The sequence below is a fragment of the Geotrypetes seraphini genome, chromosome 3 (assembly GCF_902459505.1).
Source record: "Geotrypetes seraphini chromosome 3, aGeoSer1.1, whole genome shotgun sequence".
Classification (NCBI taxonomy): Eukaryota; Metazoa; Chordata; class Amphibia; order Gymnophiona; family Dermophiidae; genus Geotrypetes; species Geotrypetes seraphini.
This window is the reverse complement of record NC_047086.1, coordinates 139,245,087-139,266,320: the sequence shown is the minus strand read 5'-3', so window position 1 is coordinate 139,266,320 and position 21,234 is coordinate 139,245,087.

Sequence of the window (21,234 nt, the reverse complement as noted above, 5' to 3'; positions counted from 1 at the left end):
AGGAGAGGAGCACATTCTAGAGTGGACACAAGTGCGCCCTTTCCCAATGGACCACTGTCCATGGTCACAACCATTGATCCCAGCACCTGTGAATAATGACAGGCTGTCGGAGCTGTCTTGCTCAGAAACTCCAGTATCTGACACAGAAGCTTCTCTCTGTGGGCTTCCTGGTGGAACATCTTGTTCTCCCTTCTGTTGAACCAGATTCCCAGATACCCCAAGATCTGTGTCGGTTCCAGGTGGCTTTTCTGAAAATTGACCACCCAGTCCAACTTCTGCAGCAGCTGAATCACTTTTTGAATAGCCAGTCTGCCTTCAGATTTGTACTGGGCTCTTACAACCAATCGTCTAGGTATAGTTGTACTTTTGTACCCACTCTGCACAGGTGTACTGCCACAACAACCTTCACCTTGGTGAAGGTCTGTAGCCAGTCCAAAGGGTAAGGTTGCGAACTGGAAGTGTTGCTCCACGACATGAAAACACAAGAAATTCCTGTGCTTTGGAAAAATTAGAATGTGCAAATAGGCCTCCATCAAATCTAGTGAAGTGAGAAATTCCCTCGGCATCACTAAAGCAATTATCGTCCTCGCTATCTCCATTCAGAAATGGGGTATTTTGAATGCCGCATTTACTACTTTGAGGTCTAGAATCGGCCTCCGGTCTTCTGAATCCCTTTTTGGCACTATGAAGTATATAGAGTATCTGCTGGAGCCTGAGTCTTCCTCTGGTATAGGCTTTATGGCTTCAAGATCCTGTTGCTCGGTCCAGAAAAGTCTGGAAGGGGACAAAAGAATTCATGTTTTTACCCCTACTGTATAATGTCCACCCAGCGGTCTGTAGTGATCTCCGCCCATATCCCCCAATAGGCCGATAACCTCCCTCCAATGCGTGGAGGTTGGGATGACAGCTTGGCATCATAACTGCTTCTTAAGAGCTGTTGCGGAGTGGGATCCTGAAGATTGGAGGTGCCTGGCCCCTCCGAATCTTTTGTCTGGAACTTTGAAATAATCTCTGGCCCATAGGCCCTCCCAAGAACTGGAGATATCGTCTGGAGGTCTGAAAATTACTGCACCCTGACCCCCTAGGGGTTCAAGGCCTGCTGTCCAGTAAGGACTTTGGCTTACAATTCTGCACACTGGCCATAAGTTCATCCAAACTTTTCATAAAGAGTAAATGTACTTTAAATAGTAATTTATTCTAGGTCGCTTTGGAGGAGGAATCCCCCACCCAGTCTGATCCAGAAGCATCCTGCGGACAGACATGGAATAAGCAGACATTTTGCTCATGACTCTGAAAAGATCATGCAGAGTATCAGCTACATAACCCACTCCGGATATTAGAAACTTGTGATCCCTCCCAGCCATTGCCTCCAGATCACTGTGCAACATGGAGTAGCAAGCCCAGGCAATAAAGGACACTGCTGAAGCTGCTTTTAAACCTGAGGCCATGGTTTTGAATAGTTTCTTATGCACAAAATCCAGCCTGCGGTCCTAGGCATTCTTTAATACCACACCGCCTTCAATGGGAAGGGAGGTATGCTTGGTAACCTGTGCCACTAGGGAATCCATTTTCAGTGGAACAAACAGATGGTTAAATTCAGCATCCATTGGATATAGCATCGCTATGGCTTTCGCCACTCAAAGGGGCCTCTCCAGGGCCTACCAATGCTCCATTAGCAGGTGGTCTGTGCTTTTGTGCTGATCATAAGTGAGCACTGTGTAGCAGAGAACTGTTTACAGTCGGGTCCTCTCCAAGATCAAGGGCCCCCACCAGACCTTAATCCGGCCCCCCTAGAGATGAAGTAGCATCTCCTACTATAGAGGACCCCGACTGGGTCAGTAAAGACATTGATATAGAGCCCTCTTCATCACAGTCTTCCTCAGAATGGACCTCCCTATCTTGTGCAAGGCACAGTTGCTGGGGAATTGCGCTCTTCAGAGGGAAAAACCCTGGCGCTAGTAGGGTCATAATTCCAAAGGGTTCCCTCCGGCCCTTATTAATCATGTAAACTTCACACATTATATAAATGAATTCTGGGCACTAACACTCCCTCAAGGGGCAAGAGGAGGCTAAGCCAGTGGCTCCCCCCCCCAAAGGCCACAAAGCACACAGATAATCCTCAGATGGCCATCCAGCGCAAATCTGGCATGAATCCAATGTATCTTGGCCTGAGGAGTCCATCACACCTATTTTTGAGCAAAACTGAGGTGTTTTGAGGGAGATAGAGGCTTTTAATTTCAAATCATTAAATCCTAGATGGCCATCACAACAGCAATTTTAGCAACAAAAATGGCCCGGGGGAGCTACACTGGGGTCCAAACTCTAGTGACTTGGTGATTTTATAGGTGTGTGTGTGGGGGGGGGCGGCCCTGGCTCTAACCTTAGATCCCCAAAAAACTGCTTTTAACACTTCTCCTTCTCCCTCCCACCCCACCCCAGGATTTTGTTTTTCAGACTCTTAGTCTATTACTCACTGTGCCATGTTGTATGCTGAAAGCTGCTTGTACTGAAGCTGCAGACAGCTTAGCAAAAGCCTGGAATCTGAACTGCTTGTCTCTTTGGACTGCCTTTCTGGCCCCAACGAACTGGCTGGAGAACTCAACCCCCATTGGAACCTCACACACACAGATGGAGGAGGAAAGCAGTCTGCCTTGATCCTGGAAAACTGCCATGGAGCCATTCAGCCTGCACTCAAGCCCACTGTGATTAGAACCTGGAGCAAGCCTTGCTCCCATGAGATCAGTCCCTGAGCTCCCAAACTGTTAGTGTAGGCTGTCCAAATGGGTGCACTGCAGAGCAGTCTGCCCCTTGGAAGTAGACCCTCGACCTTAGAGTCTGCGCTCTCCCACATCCAGAGATGCCCCAAGATTGGAATCCTCTGCAGTACCGAAAAAGTCTCACAAACGGTAAGCAAAAAACAAATTTAATTGAAAAATAAACATGAGAAGAAAAGACAGCCTCCTACCGTCTCGTTTGTAGAGAGACAACTGAGGAATTGGAGAACAGCCTAGAGGGATGGGAGGCAGAGCAAAAGAATGCTAATGAGGCTCTCCACAAGAATTCTTGCAAGAAGGAGTTGACTGCCCAAATGTTCAGGATTAATGTGTCTTTAGAATTAGAAATGGATTTTAAATTGTAGTTATGATGGGAGGGTTGAGAGAGAGCTGTTTATAATACCTCTGTCATTTATTGCTGTAACAGGCAGTGTCGGTTTATTTCTGTATATCTATGATATTTTGTTAGTCCTGTTTATGACCATTTTATTTACAAATTACAAAAGTGAAGGATATGGTGTTGCTGATCAAAGATTACAGCTTCACTCTGCGCAAGTTATCTACAGAATCCTCATCAAGCTATCATTTTATCAGAAGCAACACCATAATATTTTTAACATAAGAATTGCCATACTGGGACAGACTGAAGGTCCATCAAGCCTAGTATCCTGTTTCCATCAGTGGCCAACCCAGGTCCCCAGTACTGTACCTAGCTAGATCTCAAGTGGTAAAACAGATTTTATTTAACTTATCCTAAGAATAAGCAGTGGGATTCCCCAAGCCATCTCAATAAAGGCCTATGGACTTCTCTTTTAGAAATTATCCAATCCTTTTTAAAACCCCGCTAAGCTAACTGATTTCACCACATTCTCCAGTAATGAATTCCAGAGTTTAATTACATGTTATGTAAAGAAATATTTTCTCTGGTTTTAAATCTACTACTTAGAATTCATCGCATGTCCCCTAGTCCTAGTATTTTTACAAAGAGTGAACAAGTGATTCACGTCTACCCTTTCCACTCCACTCTGTATTTAATAAATCTCTATCATATACCCCTGAGCTATCTCTTCTTCAAGCTGAAGAGCCCTAGCCACTTTAGCCTTTCCTCATAGGGAAGATGCTACTTTTTATCATTTTTGTAGCCCTTCTCTATACCTTTTCTAATTCTACTATATTTTTTTGAGATACGGTGACCAAAACTGCACACAGTATTCAAGTTGCAGCCATACCATAGAGCAATACAAAGGCATTATAACATTTTCATCTTTTTTTTCCATTCCTTTCCTGATAATTCCTAATATTCTATTCGCTTTCTTAGCCGCTGCCGCATATTGAGCCGAGGGTTTCAACATATCCTCAGCAATGACACCTAGATCCTTTTCCTGGGCATTAACTCCTAACAAAGAACCCAGCATCACGTAGCTATAGTTCGGGTTCCTCTTTCCCACATGCATTACTTTGCACTTGCTCACATTAAACATCATCTTCCATTTTGATGCTCAGTCTCATAAGCTCCTCTTGCCGAAGAGAGAGCTGAGAAGGGGAGCAGGAAGCGGTTGTTATTCACTGCACTGAGAGGAGGCAGGCAGCGTCGGTGAGAAGCTGTAGTCAGGAGTAGTCAGGAGGACAGCAGGCTCGGGGTAGCGGTGAGAGTTCGCTCCGCCCCCCCCACGCGTCACAGGCAGCGCCGGACTCCCCCTTAAAGGGGAGGAGCCAGCGCGGCACACGCGGTGCCGAAGAGAGAGCTGAGAAGGGGAACAGGAAGCGGTTGTTATTCACTGCACTGAGAGGAGGCAGGCAGCGTCGGTGAGAAGCTGTAGTCAGGAGTAGTCAGGAGGACAGCAGGCTCGGGGTAGCGGCGAGAGCTCGCTCCGCCCCCCCCACGCGTCACAGGCAGCGCCGGACTCCCCCTTAAAGGGGAGGAGCCAGCGCGGCACACGCGGTGCCGAAGAGAGAGCTGAGAAGGGGAGCAGGAAGCGGTTGTTATTCACTGCACTGAGAGGAGGCAGGCAGCGTCGGTGAGAAGCTGTAGTCAGGAGGACAGCAGGCTCGGGGTAGCGGCGAGAGTTCGCTCCGCCCCCCCCACGCGTCACAGGCAGCGCCGGACTCCCCCTTAAAGGGGAGGAGCCAGCGGCGCCCAGCCGCTCGGCGCACGGCGAAGGCGCACGGCAAAGGCGCTCGCCTTAGCGAGAGCGCCTTTGCGAAGGGCCAAGTTACTACACCCAGGAGCACCAGAGAAAGACTGAAGGGTACAGAAGAAGCAGGCGCAGAAGGAACGAACACACACAAGCAACAGTAAGGTAAGGTAGAACAAACACAGCACACACAAGAAGTAGGCAATAAGGCAAAAAGCAGGTGCAGAAAGAAGCAGGCTCAAAAGGAACATGTAGTCTTAAGTGTTATATTAATTATATTAAAGTAGGAACAACTATGGAAGCAGAGGGAAACCAGAAGATGAGCTTTCCAGTGTTCTGCACCGACTGTCATATGTATGACTACCTCCCCTCGGGGAGACAGTCGTATGTATGCGGTCGGTGTCAGGAGCTGGAAAGCTTGAAGAAGGAAGTCAAGCAACTAGAGGACAGGATACAGGAGCTAGAAGGACTTTACACCATGGACGACCCAATCAGGACAACTGAAGACTTCAGGAGCGAGAGGCACATCGAGGAGGAAGTCAGGGAACTCGAGAAATTCATTGAAGAGGCATACAGAAAGAGGGTGGAAGAGAACGAACTTCAGATGAAAGAAGAAGTTACAGCAACATCGAAGGGAGAGCAAGAAATTGAAGACCACAAAGAAGACACCGACGGAGGAAAAACGCAAGAAGGCGAGAAATTGACCAGTCGATGCCCAGAGGAAGAAAGAGAGAAACATACCGAGGACATCGACCTGAGACCGAAGCGAACATTGAAGAAGGGAAGGTCAGCGATCCTAGTGGGGGACTCGATCCTGAGGCAGGTGGACAGCCACATAGCAGGAGGAAGAGAGGACCGACTGGTGACCTGCCTCCCGGGAGCGAGAGCCAAGGACATCGTGGACAAAATTGGAAAGATCCTGGAAGGAGCGGAGACGGAAGAGACTACAGTAATGATCCACATCGGGACGAACGATGTCAGCAGGAGGGACTATAGAAGAAACACACTGATAGAACAGTTCAAGATTCTGGGAATGAAGCTGAAGATGAGGACCCAGAAGATAGCGTTCTCAGAGATCCTACCAGTGCCGAGGGCAGATGTGAAAAGGCAAGAGGAACTACAATCAATAAATGCATGGATGAGGAGATGGTGTGAGGAAGAAGGATTCCACTTCGTGAGGAACTGGACGACGTTCTGGGGCAAGAGCAAGCTCTACAGGAGAGATGGACTGCACCTGAGCGCAGAGGGAACTAGACTTCTAGCAAACAACATCAAGAGAGGAATAGAACAGGCTTTAAACTAACAAGAAGGGGAAAGCCGACAGTCGACCAAGCGTCGATGATTCGGAAAAAGGTATCTTGTGAAGATACTAAGGAGATAAAAGGCTGGGATGAGACAAGGGACAAATTACAGGAGTCGACAAACAAAGGAGAGGAGATTAGAAAGATCACAACCAAAGAGAAGAATCTAATGACCAAAACACAGAGAAAGGAAATGAAGGCAACAAAAATCCAGGAGCTAAATTGCATATATACTAATGCAAGGAGCCTAAGAAACAAAATGGGAGAATTAGAAGCCATGGCTATTGCAGAGAACATAGACATCATTGGAATCTCCGAAACATGGTGGAATGAGGAAAGCAGATGGGATACAGCACTGCCGGGGTACAAACTCTATCGCCGAGACAGATTAGGACAGAAAGGCGGAGGAATAGCACTATACATAAAAGAAAACATACAATCGACAAGAATGGACATAGCAGAGACGGCCAACAAGCTAGAATCGCTATGGGTTAAAATACCAGGAAGGAAAGGGCCTGAAATAAAGATAGGTCTATACTATCGTCCACCCGGGCAAACCGGAGAAATCGATGAAGAAATGGAAGCCGAGATGAAGCGAGAATGTAAAAGCGGTAACACAGTTATTATGGGAGACTTTAACTACCCTGGGATAGACTGGAGTCTTGGAAGCTCAAGATGCGCCAGGGAGGCAGACTTTCTGGAGGCTGTACAAGATTGCTTCATGGAGCAGCTTGTTAGAGAACCGACGAGAGGAAATGCCACTCTGGATCTAATCCTAAATGGGCTAAGGGGACCTGCAAAGGAAGTGGAAGTGGTGGGACCGTTGGGAAACAGCGATCATAATATGATCAAGTTCAAGGTGGAAATAGGAATACTGAAAGGAAAGAGAACCATAGCGACAACTTTTAACTTCAAGAAGGGAAACTACGAAGCAATGAGAAGAATGGTAAAGAAGAAACTTAGGAACACTTCCAAAAAATGGCATACGGTAGAACATGCCTGGTCCTTCTTCAAGAATACAGTGAGCGAGGCGCAAAATCTGTATATCCCCAAATTCAGAAAAGGGTGCAACAAGAGTCGAACAAAAGACCCGGCGTGGATAACTAAAATAGTGAAGGAAGCGATAGGCAATAAGAAAAACTCATTCAGAAAATGGAAGAAGGACAAATCTGAGGGAAACTGGAAAGAACACAGAAAGTATCAAAAGGAATGTCATCGTGTGGTTCGAAAAGCCAAAAAAGAGTATGAAGAGAGGCTAGCCAGGGAAGCATGAAATTTCAAGCCGTTCTTTAGATATATTAAAGGGAAACAGCCGGCTAGGGAAGAGGTGGGACCACTGGACGACGGAGACCTGAAGGGAGCGGTGAAGGAAGAGAAAGAGGTCGCAGAAAGACTTAACATGTTCTTTTCATCGGTATTTACAAGCGAAGACACAACCAACATACCGGAACCTGAACAAATCCTTAAGGGAAATCAAGCACAAAAGTTAACATCCATGGAAGTGAGCCTTGATGAGGTGCGCAGGCAGATAGAAAAACTAAAAACTGACAAATCGCCGGGTCCGGATGGAATCCATCCAAGGGTTCTGAAGGAACTAAAGGAAGAAATAGCAGAACTACTGCAGCAAATTTGCAACCTATCTCTGAAAATAGGTGTGATTCCGGAGGATTGGAAGATAGCCAACGTAACGCCCATCTTTAAAAAGGGATCAAGAGGGGACCCGGGAAACTACAGACCGGTGAGTCTGACCTCGGTTCCGGGGAAAATGGCGGAAGCACTGATAAAAGAAAACATCGATGAACACTTTGAAAGAAACGAACTTCTGAAAACCAGCCAACATGGTTTCTGCAGGGGAAGATCGTGCCTGACTAACTTACTGCACTTCTTCGAAAGAATTAACAAACAAATGGACAGAGGAGACCCCATAGACATCATATACCTAGATTTCCAGAAAGCCTTTGACAAGGTGCCTCATGAACGTCTACTCCGGAAACTGAAGAACCATGGGGTGGACGGAGACGTGCATAGATGGATCAGAAACTGGTTAGAAGGTAGGAAACAGAGGGTAGGGGTGAAGGGCCACTACTCAGACTGGAGAAAGGTCACGAGTGGTGTTCCGCAGGGCTCGGTGCTCGGGCCACTGCTTTTTAACATATTCATAAATGATCTAGAAACAGGGATGAAGTGTGAGATAATAAAATTTGCAGACGACACCAAACTATTCAGTAGAGCTCGGACAAAGGAGGACTGCGAAGAATTGCAAAGAGACTTGGACAAACTAGGAGAATGGGCAGAGAGATGGCAGATGAAATTCAATGTTGGGAAGTGTAAAGTATTGCATGTGGGAAGCAAAAACTCGAGGTATAATTATGCGATGGGAGGGAAGTTTTTGAATGAGAGTGCCCAAGAAAGGGACTTGGGGGTGATGGTAGACATGACAATGAAGCCGACAGCACAGTGCGCAGCTGCCGCTAAGAGAGCAAATAGAATGCTAGGTATAATCAAGAAAGGTATTAAAACCAGAACGAAAGAAGTTATCCTACCGCTGTATCGGGCAATGGTGCGCCCACATCTTGAGTACTGCGTCCAGTATTGGTCACCGTACCTTAAGAAGGATATGGCATTGCTCGAGAGAGTTCAGAGGAGAGCAACACGACTGATTAAGGGGATGGAAAGCCTTTCATATGCTGAGAGATTGGAAAAACTGGGACTCTTTTCCCTAGAAAAGAGAAGATTAAGAGGGGATATGATAGAGACTTACAAGATCATGAAGGGCATAGAGAGAGTAGAGAGGGACAGATTCTTCAAACTTTCAGAGAATAAAAAAACAAGAGGGCATTCGGAAAAGTTGAAAGGAGGCAAATTCAAAACTAATGCTAGGAAATTCTTCTTTACACAACGGGTGGTGGACACCTGGAATACAATTCCAGAGGAAGTTATAGGGCAGAGTACAGTACTGGGGTTTAAGAAAGGTTTGGACAAATTCCTGCTGGAAAAGGGGATAGAGGGGTATAGATAGAAATTTACTGCACAGGTCCTGAACCTGTTGGGGCCGCCGCGTGAGCGGACTGCTGGGCGCGATGGACCTCGGGTCTGACCCAGCGGAGGCATTTCTTATGTTCTTATGTTCTTATGAACAACTTTGTGTCATCTGAAAATTGAATTATCTCACTAGTTATTCCCATCTCTTGATCATTGATAAATATGCTAAAAAGCAGTGACCCCAGCACAGACCCCTGGGGAACCCCACTATTTACCCTTCTCCATTAAGAATATTGACCATTTAACCAGTTCTTAAACCATAATAGGACATTACCTCCTATCCCATGACTTTCTAATTACTAGTCCAACAACCATCACAGCCCCATAAAAATCAGCCCTACCCACAGCAACAAAGAATACATGAAAGAAAATAACTGTAAATGCCTTAACCCTTTCAGGACCAAGGGACATATTTGTCCCATAACTTTAAAATCCTATAAATTTTGATTGGGATAGTCTACAGTTCTAAATTTGATATGTACGGATTCCATATGATACTGCCTTTATGTAAACAAACTGGTTCCGACATTCATTCATTAGCGTCGTTGCTAGATTGACGAGAAGATTCACTTGCCACACTGTCCATAAGCCAGAAGTGTGATTTTTTTAAATAAAAATAATGATATTTCACAAAAAAAATCAATTTTTTGGCATCTGCAAGCCCTTTTTACCATAAAAATGTCGTCAAAACCACAAAAATTGGCCTACGATCCTTATGGTCCTGAAAGGGTTAAATGGCCGTAAATGCTAACCCAGTTTTTCATAATCTACCAGTGGGGTAGGGAGGGGCAGGCTCCAGTTTTACATGGAAGCTTTGAAAGTTATCATAACAGACCACTGAGTTCTCATAACATTGTCTCAAAGCTACAGACAAAATCACATATCTTCCTCCTTCTTTCTCCAACCTGTGAATTACAGGAGGCAACATGGATTCACTAGAGGTAGGTCTTGTCAGACAAATCTGATCAATTTCTTTCACTGGGTGACCAGAGAATTGGATAGAGGGAGTGCACTAGATGTGGTGTATTTCAATTTTAGCAAAGTCTTTGACAGTGTTCCACACAGACGTCTAATAAATAAACTGAGTGACCTCAGGATGGGTCCCAAAGTGACAGGCTGGGTCATGAACTGGTTGAATGGAAGGTGGCAGAGGGTAGTGATCAATGAAGATTGCTCTGAGGAAAGGGATGTTACCAGTGGTGTGCCTCAAGGTTCTGTTCTTGGGCCTGTTCTTTTTAACATTTTTATAAACGATATTGCTGAAGGCTGTCGGGTAAAATTTGCCTCTTTGCAGATGATACCAAAATCTGCAATAGAGTAGACACCCAGGATGGTGTGAATAATATGAAGAAAGACCTGGAAAAGCTTGAAGAATGGTCTGAAATTTGTCAGCTAAAATTTAATGCTAAGAAATGCAAGGTCATGCATTTGGGCTGCAAAAACCCGAAGGAATGGTACAGAAGAACTTAAGGGCATGACAGAAGAACGGGGCTTGGGTGTGATTGTATGTGATGATCTTAAGATGGCCAAACAGGTTGAAAAGGTGACAGCAAAAGCTAGAAGGATGCTAAGGTACATAGGGAGTGGTATGGCCAATAGGATAATAGGATAGTAGGATAAAGGAGTGGCCAATAGGATAATAGGATAAAGGTATGGCCAATAGGATAATAGGATAAAGGAGTATAAGACTCTGGTGAGACCTCATTTAGAATATTGTGTACAATTCTGGAGGCCACATCTTCAAAAGATATAAAAAGGATGGAGTTGGTCCAGAGGAAGGCTACTAAAATGGTGCATGGTCTTCATCAAAAGGCGTAAGGGGAAAGACTTAAAGATCTCAATATGTATACTTTGGTGGAAAGGCGGGAGAGGGGAGATATGATAGAGATGTTTAAATACCTACGTGATGTATATCCGCATAAGTGGAGTCTCTTTCATTTGTAAGGAAGAACTGGAATGAAAGGGACTAGGATGAAGTTAAGAGGTGATAGGCTCAGGAGTAATCTTAGGAAATACTTTGGGTGGTAGATGCGTGGAACAGTCTCCCGGTAGAGGTGGTGGAGACAGAGACTGTGTCTGATTTCAAGAATGTCTGGGATAGTCACGGGGGATCTTTTAGAGAGAGGAAGAGATAATGGTTAATGCGGATGGGCAGACTGGATGAGCCATTTGGCTTTTATCTGCCATCATGTTTCTATGTAACCTCTTAGTTCAAAATACCTATTTCATCATCTTAATTACCTATGGATTACAAAGAACTGTATATTGATACTAGAACCCAGTATGTATCCCGTTAGGATAAGAACTTATATTGAAGAATCTTCCACTGTAACTATGGCAAATTTAACCTGGAACTGTACATTATGTATATTGGTATTAGATCCCTAGTGCGTGTCTAGCTAGGATACAAACTTGTATTGAAAAACCTTGCACTGTTAAGTATAACTATGCCAAACTGTAACCTGTAAACTCTATATTATGTTTATTGGTATTAGACCCCTAGTATGTATCGAATTAGGACACAACCTTGTATCATAAACTTGTACTGTAACTGTCATATTGTAACCTGCTAACTGTATTTTATGTATATTTAACCTGTAACCCGTTCGGAGCTCTTTGGGGGAAATGGGATAGGAAATGAATTAAATAAATAAAATAGTGTTGCACCAAGAAATATAGTCACCTTGCAAAGCTCAAGCAATCAAGGAAGTACTTTGACAGGAAAATAAACAAGGCTTCTAATTAAATACTTATCATTCCTCAGTTAGAATGACTGATTAGCCTCCCTGAACCTCAAAGATGCTCATATCCATGCTCGTCACTGGAAGTTCCTCAGATTCACCTTCAACCATCAACATTAATATACTGAGAACTACCTTTCAGCCTCCAGTCAGCACCTGTTTCCAAACACTCTACTGAGAACCAGTCAAAAATGGCATTGTGACAGTCTATGAAGATAGTTCTATAGGCTGATTATCTGCTTGGAGACCTCTACCATGTTTTCCCGAAAATATGATAGTGTCCTATATTAATTTTGGGCCGAAAAAGGCACTAAGTTTTATTTTCGGGTAGGTCTTATTTTTTTTCATGTACAATGATCATCTCTCCCTTCCTCTCCTCTACCCTAATTCTTCCTATTTCTTTCTCTCCCCCACATGTGCAACATCTTTCCTCCCCTCTCACCCATCCCCTTGTGCAGTATCTTTCTATCCCTCCCATCCCCCTTTGCAGCAGAACCCTTGCAGCTTCTATCCCTCCCATCTCTTGTGCAACAGAACTCTTGAAGCGTCTATCCCTCCTTCCCTTCCTCCCATCCCCCTGTGCAACATCTTTCTAACCCTCCCATCCCCCCCCCCCACCGCTGCGCACTCCTCTGCTGACCCTTTCATCTCTCCCTCCATCCGAACCACGACCATGAGCCAAAATACCTGGGAACAAACGGCAGCACAGGCTGCATCGCGGCCTGCCCTTCTCACATTCGGGCGTTCCTCTGCCGCATCAGCAACACGGCACAGAATGTCCAGGTGTGAGAAGGGCAGGCCATGATGCAGCCTATGCTGTCATTTGTTACCTGGTATTTTGGCTCATGGTCGTGATTCGGATGGAGGGAGAGATAAAAGGGTCAGCAGGGGGGTGCGCAGCGGTGGGAGGGATGGGAGGGTTAAAAAGATGTTGCACAGGGGGATGGGAGGAACGGAAGGAGGGATAGAAGCTTCAAGGGTTCTGCTGCACAAGAGATGGGAGGGATAGAAGCTGCAAGGGTTCTGCTGCACAAGGGGAGGGAGAGAAGTTGCAAGGGGGGTGCGGGGAGGCAGGGGAAGTGCTGCTGTTGGTGACTAGGTTTGATTTTCAGGGGTAGGGCTTATAGTAAGACCTACCCTGAAAATCATGCTAGGGCTTATTTTCGAAGAAACATGGTATCTGTTTGCAGGCAGACTGTTCTGTCACTGAGGCATACCTAGAACTGTACCAAATAGCATATTTTATTATTTGGCCAAATACAAAAAATGGGCACTGACCTTTAATATAACAAATAATAAAAGAAGCAACAAACTTCAGGGGGAAGCAACAAACTTCAAATCATTCTTCAGGTACGTTAAGGGGAAGCAACCAGCAAGGGAGGAAGTGGGACCCTTGGATGAAGGAGACAGAAAGGGAGTAGTAAAAGAGGAAAAAGAGATAGCTGACAAGTTAAATGAGTTCTTCACGTCAGTCTTCACGAGGGAGGACACAACCAACATTCCGGAACCCGAAGAGATCGTAAATGGAGATCAGGATGATAAGCTGCTCCAACTAGAGGTAAGCCAAGATGATGTCCTCAGGCAGATAGACAGGCTAAAGAGCGACAAATCGCCAGGACCGGATGGCATTCACCCAAGGGTATTCAAGGAACTAAGGAACGAAATAGCAGAGCCACTTCGACAAATATGCAACCTATCCTTAAAAACTGGAGAGATCCCGGAGGACTGGAAAATAGCAAATGTCACATCCATCTTCAAGAAGGGTTCTAGGGGTGACCCGGGAAACTACAGGCCGGTGAGCCTGACCTCAGTCCCGGGAAAGATGATGGAAGCGCTGATTAAGGACAGCATCTATGAACACATCGAAAATAATGGACAGCTAAAGTCGAGTCAGCATGGCTTCTGCAAGGGTAGGTCATGCCTCACAAACTTATTGCACTTCTTTGAGGGGGTAAACAGCCAGGTGGATAAAGGGGAATCCATAGACATCATCTACCTTGACTTCCAAAAAGCCTTTGACAAGGTACCACACGAAAGACAGCTTAAGAAGCTATGGAACCACGGGGTGCAAGGGGAGATCCACTGATGGATCAAAAACTGGCTGGCAGACAGGAGACAGAGGGTTGGAGTAAAAGGCCATTACTCAGACTGGCAATGGGTCACGAGCAGTGTTCCCTCTAAGCGGGCGGGTGTTGTGAGCAAACTTTTTTCACCGTGAGCCAAAAATATCGGGCGCCAGCAAGTTATGAGCCAACTCGCCCGATTCTCCTCTCGCCGCCCTGCCATCTGCCGTACGCCTCTTCCGATCGTGCGCTGTGACGAGAAACGTGTGCGCTGCGATGTAATATTTTGTGCGCCAGCGCACGCCAGCGCAGCTTAGCGGGAACACTGGTTCAAATGGTTTTATTTATTTCCCCAAATTTATTTTTGTTATACGCATTGAAAATATTTGATATTGCGTTTAAATCAAAATCTCAATAAACTTGAAACGAGTGCCCGTGAGATTGTGGGAGGGTTAAATACTCAAAACTTAGAAGTTTTTGCTACGCCAGCTTTCTGGTATCTTTACATACAGTGGCGTACCTAGCATATGTAACATCCGGGGCCCATCATTTTTTGGCACCCCCCCCCCCATCTGTAAGAAAAACATGATTTTTAGTAACAAACCACACGTCACACATGAGTACCTAGGAAAAGGCAGCATCTTACATATTGCAGTGAGCAGTACATCAATACACCCATTGTAAAACTAAACAAGCCAGACCAGCACAGATCAATCCTACACCGTCAATCCTAACAGAAAACCATGTCTTTCGAACACACAGAACACAGAAAACACCTTCGCCTAGTAAGGAATATGTAATCACAAACTAACCCCTCCCTCTTTTACAAAACTGTAGTGTGGATTTTAGCTACGGAGGTAACAGCTCTGATGCTCATAAAATTCTGAGCATCAGAGCTGCTACCACCAAGGCTGGTGCTAAAAACGCTTCACAGTTTTGTAAAAGGGGGGATAAAATAAAAATACATAGACAAAGGTTAAATTGAACCAGCAAGAAGCTGGACTCTGCATACAATGCTTCACAGAAACAGTGACACATGTCTCCTAAAGCAATAAATAAATAGAAATTTTTTTCTACCTTTGTCTTCTGTGGTTTCTCCTTTCCTCATCTTCTTGTAACTCTCTTCCTTCCATTCACTGTCTGCCGTCTCTCTTCCCCTATATGGCATCTTCTCTCCTTCTATGCCCCTTCCAGAAACTGTATGCCTCCCCCTTCCATCTCTCCTTTCACCCCATTGGTCTGGCATCTCTCTCCTCGCCTTCCCTCTCCCACACCTCTCCTCATAGTCTGGTATCTCCCCTTCCCTGATTCTCTGGCATCTCTCTCCTTTCCTTTTCTTCCATCTTTCGTTCCCCCTCCATGCTCTCACATCTCCCCCTTCCTTTTCCCTTAGACTGGCATACCTTCCTCCTACGCTCCAAGCCCTGGCATCTCCTTTAATTCCCTCCCTCATCTTCCTTCTCCCTCCAACTGGGTACCGCAACACTCTTCCCTGCAGCTCTGCACTTCCCCACAATTGCCATGCTTCGGTTCCTCTTCTTCCTTCCTTCCTCCCCCCCCCCCGCGGGACCCTGCGGCACCATCAACTCTTACTCCCTCTAATGTCGGCCCTGCAGCTCCAGACTTCCTCGCACCTTCTCCCCTCCCCCTTTGGATCGCTATTATTTTAAATGTTATAGCCGCGGAGCTGTATCCATCAGTGGAGATGTCTAACCTCGGCCTGCCCCGGAACTCTTACTGCAGCAGCCGCCCGTCTAGGCAGGAACAGGAAGTCACTGTTGCAGTAAGAGTTCCGGGGCAGGCCGAGGTTAGACATCTCCACTGATGGATACAGCTCCGCGGCTATAACATTTAAAATAATAGCGATCCAAAGGGGGAGGGGAGAAGGTGCGAGGAAGTCTGGAGCTGCAGGGCCGACATTAGAGGGAGTAAGAGTTGATGGTGCCGCAGGGTCCCGCGGGGGGGGGGGGGGAGGAAGGAAGGAAGAAGAGGAACCGAAGCATGGCAATTGTGGGGAAGTGCAATCCCCCCAATGCGTCCCCTTACCTTACCTCCCCTTACCTTTGCGACGCGTGTGTGCGCTGTGAAGAGAAACTTTGCGCTGCGATGTAATATTTTGTGCGCGCGCGCAGGCCAACGCACCTTAGCGGGAACACTGGTCACGAGTGGAGTTCCGCAGGGGTCGGTGCTGGGACCGCTCCTGTTCAATATATTTATAAATGACCTGGAGGCGGGAACAAAATGTGAGGTCATTAAATTTGCGGATGACACCAAACTATACAGCAGGGTTAAAACCACGGAAAACTGCGAAGATCTACAAAAGGATCTGACGACACTGGAAGAGTGGGCCAAAAAGTGGCAAATGAGCTTCAACATAGGGAAATGCAAGGTCATGCATGTAGGGAAAAAAAACCTGATGTTCACTTACAAAATGGGGGGATCACTGCTAGGGGTAAGTAACCTTGAAAGAGACCTGGGAGTGATGGTAGACACAACACTAAAGGCGTCGGCGCAGAGCACCACAGCCTCAAGGAAAGCAAACAAAATGTTGGGTATCATTAAGAAGGGTATCACGACCAGATGAAGGAAGTCATCCTGCCACTGTATCGTGCAATGGTGCGCCCGCATCTGGAGTACTGTGTCCAGTACTGGTCGCCGTACCTGAAGGACATGGCAGTGATTGAGGGGGTCCAGAGAAGAGCAACTAAGCTGATAAAGGGTATGGAGAACCTCTCATATACTGACAGACTGAAAAAGATAGGGCTGTTCTCCCTGGAGAAGCGGAGACTTAGAGGAGACATGATAGAAACCTTCAAGATCCTGAAGGGCATAGAAAAAGTAGATAGGGACAGATTTTTCAAATTATGGGGAACCACAAGTACAAGGGGGCACTCAGAGAAATTGAAAGGGGACAGGTTTAGGACAAACGCTAGGAAGTTCTTTTTCACCCAGAGGGTGGTGGATACATGGAACGCGCTTCCGGAGGCTGTGATAGGCAGGAGCATATTACAGGGCTTCAAAGAAGGTTTGGATAGGTTCCTAGAGGACAAAGGGATTGAGGGGTACAGATAGAAGTAGAGGTAGGTTATAGGGATAGGAGTAAGAGGTAGGTTAAAGAAATAGTCAAGGGACCACTGCTCAGGCAATAGGCCTGATGGGCCGCCACGGGAGCGGACCGCTGGGCGAGATGGACCTCTGGTCTGACTCAGCGGAGGCAACTTCTTATGTTCTTAAATGTTTCAGAAGGATTTCGCACAGTTGAATCCTGAATTACTCATAATCAAATCTAAATCACTATTTGGCTGAATATGAACAACGTATTAGGGGCCAAATCAAATCAAATATGAATATTCGATACAGCCCTAGAAACAATCAATTTATTTATCTGCCAGCAAAATATAAAACACTCACTGTTTTGCTTCAAAAGACCAGCCAATCAGATACTAGCACATCTGCTCTATGCAGGTCCTCCAATTCCACCTATATCCAGGGTCATACAAAAGATCCTCTGGGACTGAATCTGGATCATTCTAGTGACACTTTTGGCTTTGGTAAGCAAAGTTCCCAACCTGAGCTCTAGAATAGCAGATGTCTGACTGATGGGAGCCATCATCCACATGTGTGGCAGCATTTTCCTGTGCCCATCCACAGACAAAATATTTTACTGAAGATGCTGCAGAAGGAATGTTAACAATCCCAGTATCAGGTAGTTCCAGGCATCATTGAAAAGCAACACCCACTGACCAACTCAAGGGTGCACTTCTGCTGGGTTCCAAAGGTAACTTTTGTTGCAAAGAAGGGAAAGAATTAAAAACAACAACAATAGAGCCTCAAACAGATTAACACTGAAGCCTCAACAAGAGCAAGTTCTGACTAAGTTAGAAGCACGATGAGCAGAACGAAGCTCTTCTGTTAAAAATAAAGATTTAGAATATCACACCACTTATGCAATACTCCTAACTAGAGAGATGAAGGTAAAAGATAACAAGTCAAACAAAACACTATTTTGTCACCTGATTGTAACACCAGGAATCTGTAGAAAGAGTTTGTTCCACAGTCCTTTGTTTTCTTTATTTATGATAGGTACAATTACATGATCTCTGCTGGGAAACACATAGATAAACATTCCAGTGAAGGGGACCATGTATTAATGGCAAAATCTGTCAAATCAGCTTATGCGTCACTCCATAAGGCCACCATAAATCCAAGTTCTCTAATTTCATACCTGCACTGATATACAAATCAGCGATACATGTTAAAACAATTTAGATCTCCCACGATAGTTGATGGATGGAGGGTCTATACCAAGTTTGTTGGAACTCTCATTCAGGAACCTCAGAGATGGCAAGCCAGGCTGAAGCAGAGAAGATAATCTTTTGCTTAATGCCCTATTTAGGATATCTGGCTTAGTCATGATCTGAAGAGAAGGAAGGAACTGAGAGAAGTTGGGAGGCTCGACGGGATACAAACCTGATATGTTGAGGGAGGCTGGAAGGGAGCAGGGCCCAAGACTAGAGGACTGCTGTAGTTGGGAAGAATTCCTGGAGAAGCTGGGATTGATGCAGGAAGGAAGATGAGGCTGCTGGACAAATGAGCTCTGGTTGGTGCTACTGGAACTGCAGACAGTTGCTTGCAGCAGGGACTGGTGATGCTGGCGACGCTTCTCATGGACTCTTGATTCTATGCAAAACATAAAAAAAGAAACAAACATAAAGCAGATTGGTCAATATCTGTAACAGATGTTCTGAGAACATTATCAAGACATCAATTTTCACAACTAGGTGATATAATCCAACAAAGCTCTAAGTAGGAGCAGTAGCTACAAAGCTACATAGCTTTCTGGAGTGCTCTAGTAAGCATGTTCAGGAGTTTCTACACCACTGCTATTATAGAGGGCCATCTCAGTTTTGTTTATAGCTCATAACAAGGAGAAACCGACTGATGTGAATAGATAGAGGGTTTAGGCGAAAACTTTGGGGCAGTGGCGAGAGTAACTCCGCCCACCCCACAGCGTCAGCAGCTTGCGACCGGGCTCCTCCTTTAAAGGAGGCGAGCCAACGGCGCGCAGCCGTTCGGCGCATGGCGAAGGCGAGCGGCAAAGGCGCTCGCCTTAGCGAGAGCGCCTTTGCGAAGAGCCTAAAGAAGAGCCAAATCCGGGGCAACAGGACACATTAGGGCAAATTCTTCATTCTAGACACCCTACTGCTCTCTCTAACACCTAACTTTCAACTTTACTTCAACCTTACTTCTCAGAAGCCCTAACCTCACACATTCTTATACTATCTCTCATACTATCTCTCATACTCTCACACTCTCATACCCCCATACTCTCTTATACTCTCATACTCTCACATTTACTCTCTCTCATTAACTCTCTCCCTTTTTGTTTTGTTTTGTTATGGCAGGGCGGACAAGGAGTGTGAAACCTACAAGCAAGGTCGGCATCCCCTGCACTGAGGTGATCCGGGAGATGGCCTCAGCCTACGCACAGATGGAGGAGGACAAAGCACCGGGAAGGGACGTCTCCGTGCAGACCGAGCCCATCACACAGCAGTACATTACGGCCTCTACACAGACAGAGGAGGTCGGCCAGCAGGATGATGACATCATGCAGGAACTAAGGAGCCTCAGGGAGGAGGTGAAACGTCTGAGAGGCATTAGAGAGGATGAGGCCTATATCGATGGGATAGTGCAGGAGCTATCCCAAATCACAGAACGGGCTCGTGACGGATCTCCCATGATGACACCAGGGCTGTCGATAAAGAAACCAACTGTTGCTGTTCAGGAGATGGATGGAGACACTGACTCCTGGCAGTTAGTGACCTCCTCCACAGGTAAACGTAGGAGACCCCCCCCCCCCCCCCATTTACAATCTCTTCACCTTCTCACTCTTTCTCTCACCAGGGCAGCTCCACATCGACTCCACATCTGAACCTGAAGAACAGATTCCAGGTCTTGCAGGAAGAGACTACCGATGTGGACATGGAACTTGAACAACACACATCTCCAAGGACAATGGATCGACACCCCCAAAAGAAGCGTAGAGTGATAGTCATTGGGGACTCCATGTTGAGGGGCACCGAGGGACCAATATGCAGACCGGATATGCAGTCGAGGGAGGTCTGCTGTCTTCCCGGAGCCAGAATACGAGATGTGACCACCTGTCTTGATAGACTTCTCAGGCCCCAGGACCACTTCCCCATGCTGCTCATCCACGTCGGGACGAACGACACTGCCAAGAACTCCCTGGAGGACATAGCTAGAGACTTCGGAGCTCTGGGAAAGAGGCTAAAGCAGACAGGAGCACAGGTAGTATTCTCTTCAATTCTTCCTGTTAGGGGCAGAGGAAGGGACAGGGACGAACGTATCCTGAAGACGAATGAGTGGCTACAACGATGGTGCCAGGAAATGATCTTCGGATTCCTGAATCACGGAGAGGCACAACAGGGACTACAGGGACCAGACGGACTCCACCTGATCAACAGAGGTAATAATGTCTTCGGACACAGGCTAGCCCGCCTACTTCGAAGGGCTTTAAACAAGGTAAGTCGGGGGTGGGTACCCACTTTTACACCGGAGCAGTAAGTAACAATCCTGATGGGGCGAACCAAATTTCCGCTTCTAAGTCTGAGGTAAGTACCCTTATTGCAAAAGAATCACTAGGTGACACTTTAATTCAAATGGATGGCTCACTACAGGAGCTTAGCAAACAGAAAGAGTGGAGAGCTATGTATGTTAACGCACACAGCCTAGGGAATACATTTCTAGAACTAGAAACAGAAATAGTTAATGCAGACCTAGACGTAGTAGCAATATCCGAAACATGGTTCACAGACTCTCATGGGTGGGATATAACTATACCAGGATACAACCTGCTTCGACAAGACAGAGAGGGTAAGTTAGGAGGAGGGGTGGCACTTTACATCAAAGAGAACATTAAGACAACCAGGATCACAAGGATGTCAAGTATACTGGGGAATCCATCTGGGTGAACCTGGTCAGAGGCAGAGAAAAATGCCTGTACCTTGGTGTTGTATACAGACCTCCAAGACAATCGGAGGACAAGGACGCAGAATTAATTGAAGACATTGAGAATATCACCTTACGGGGGGACGTCGTTCTGATAGGAGACTTCAACATGCCTGATGTAGACTGGAACACACTCTCAGCGACAACTT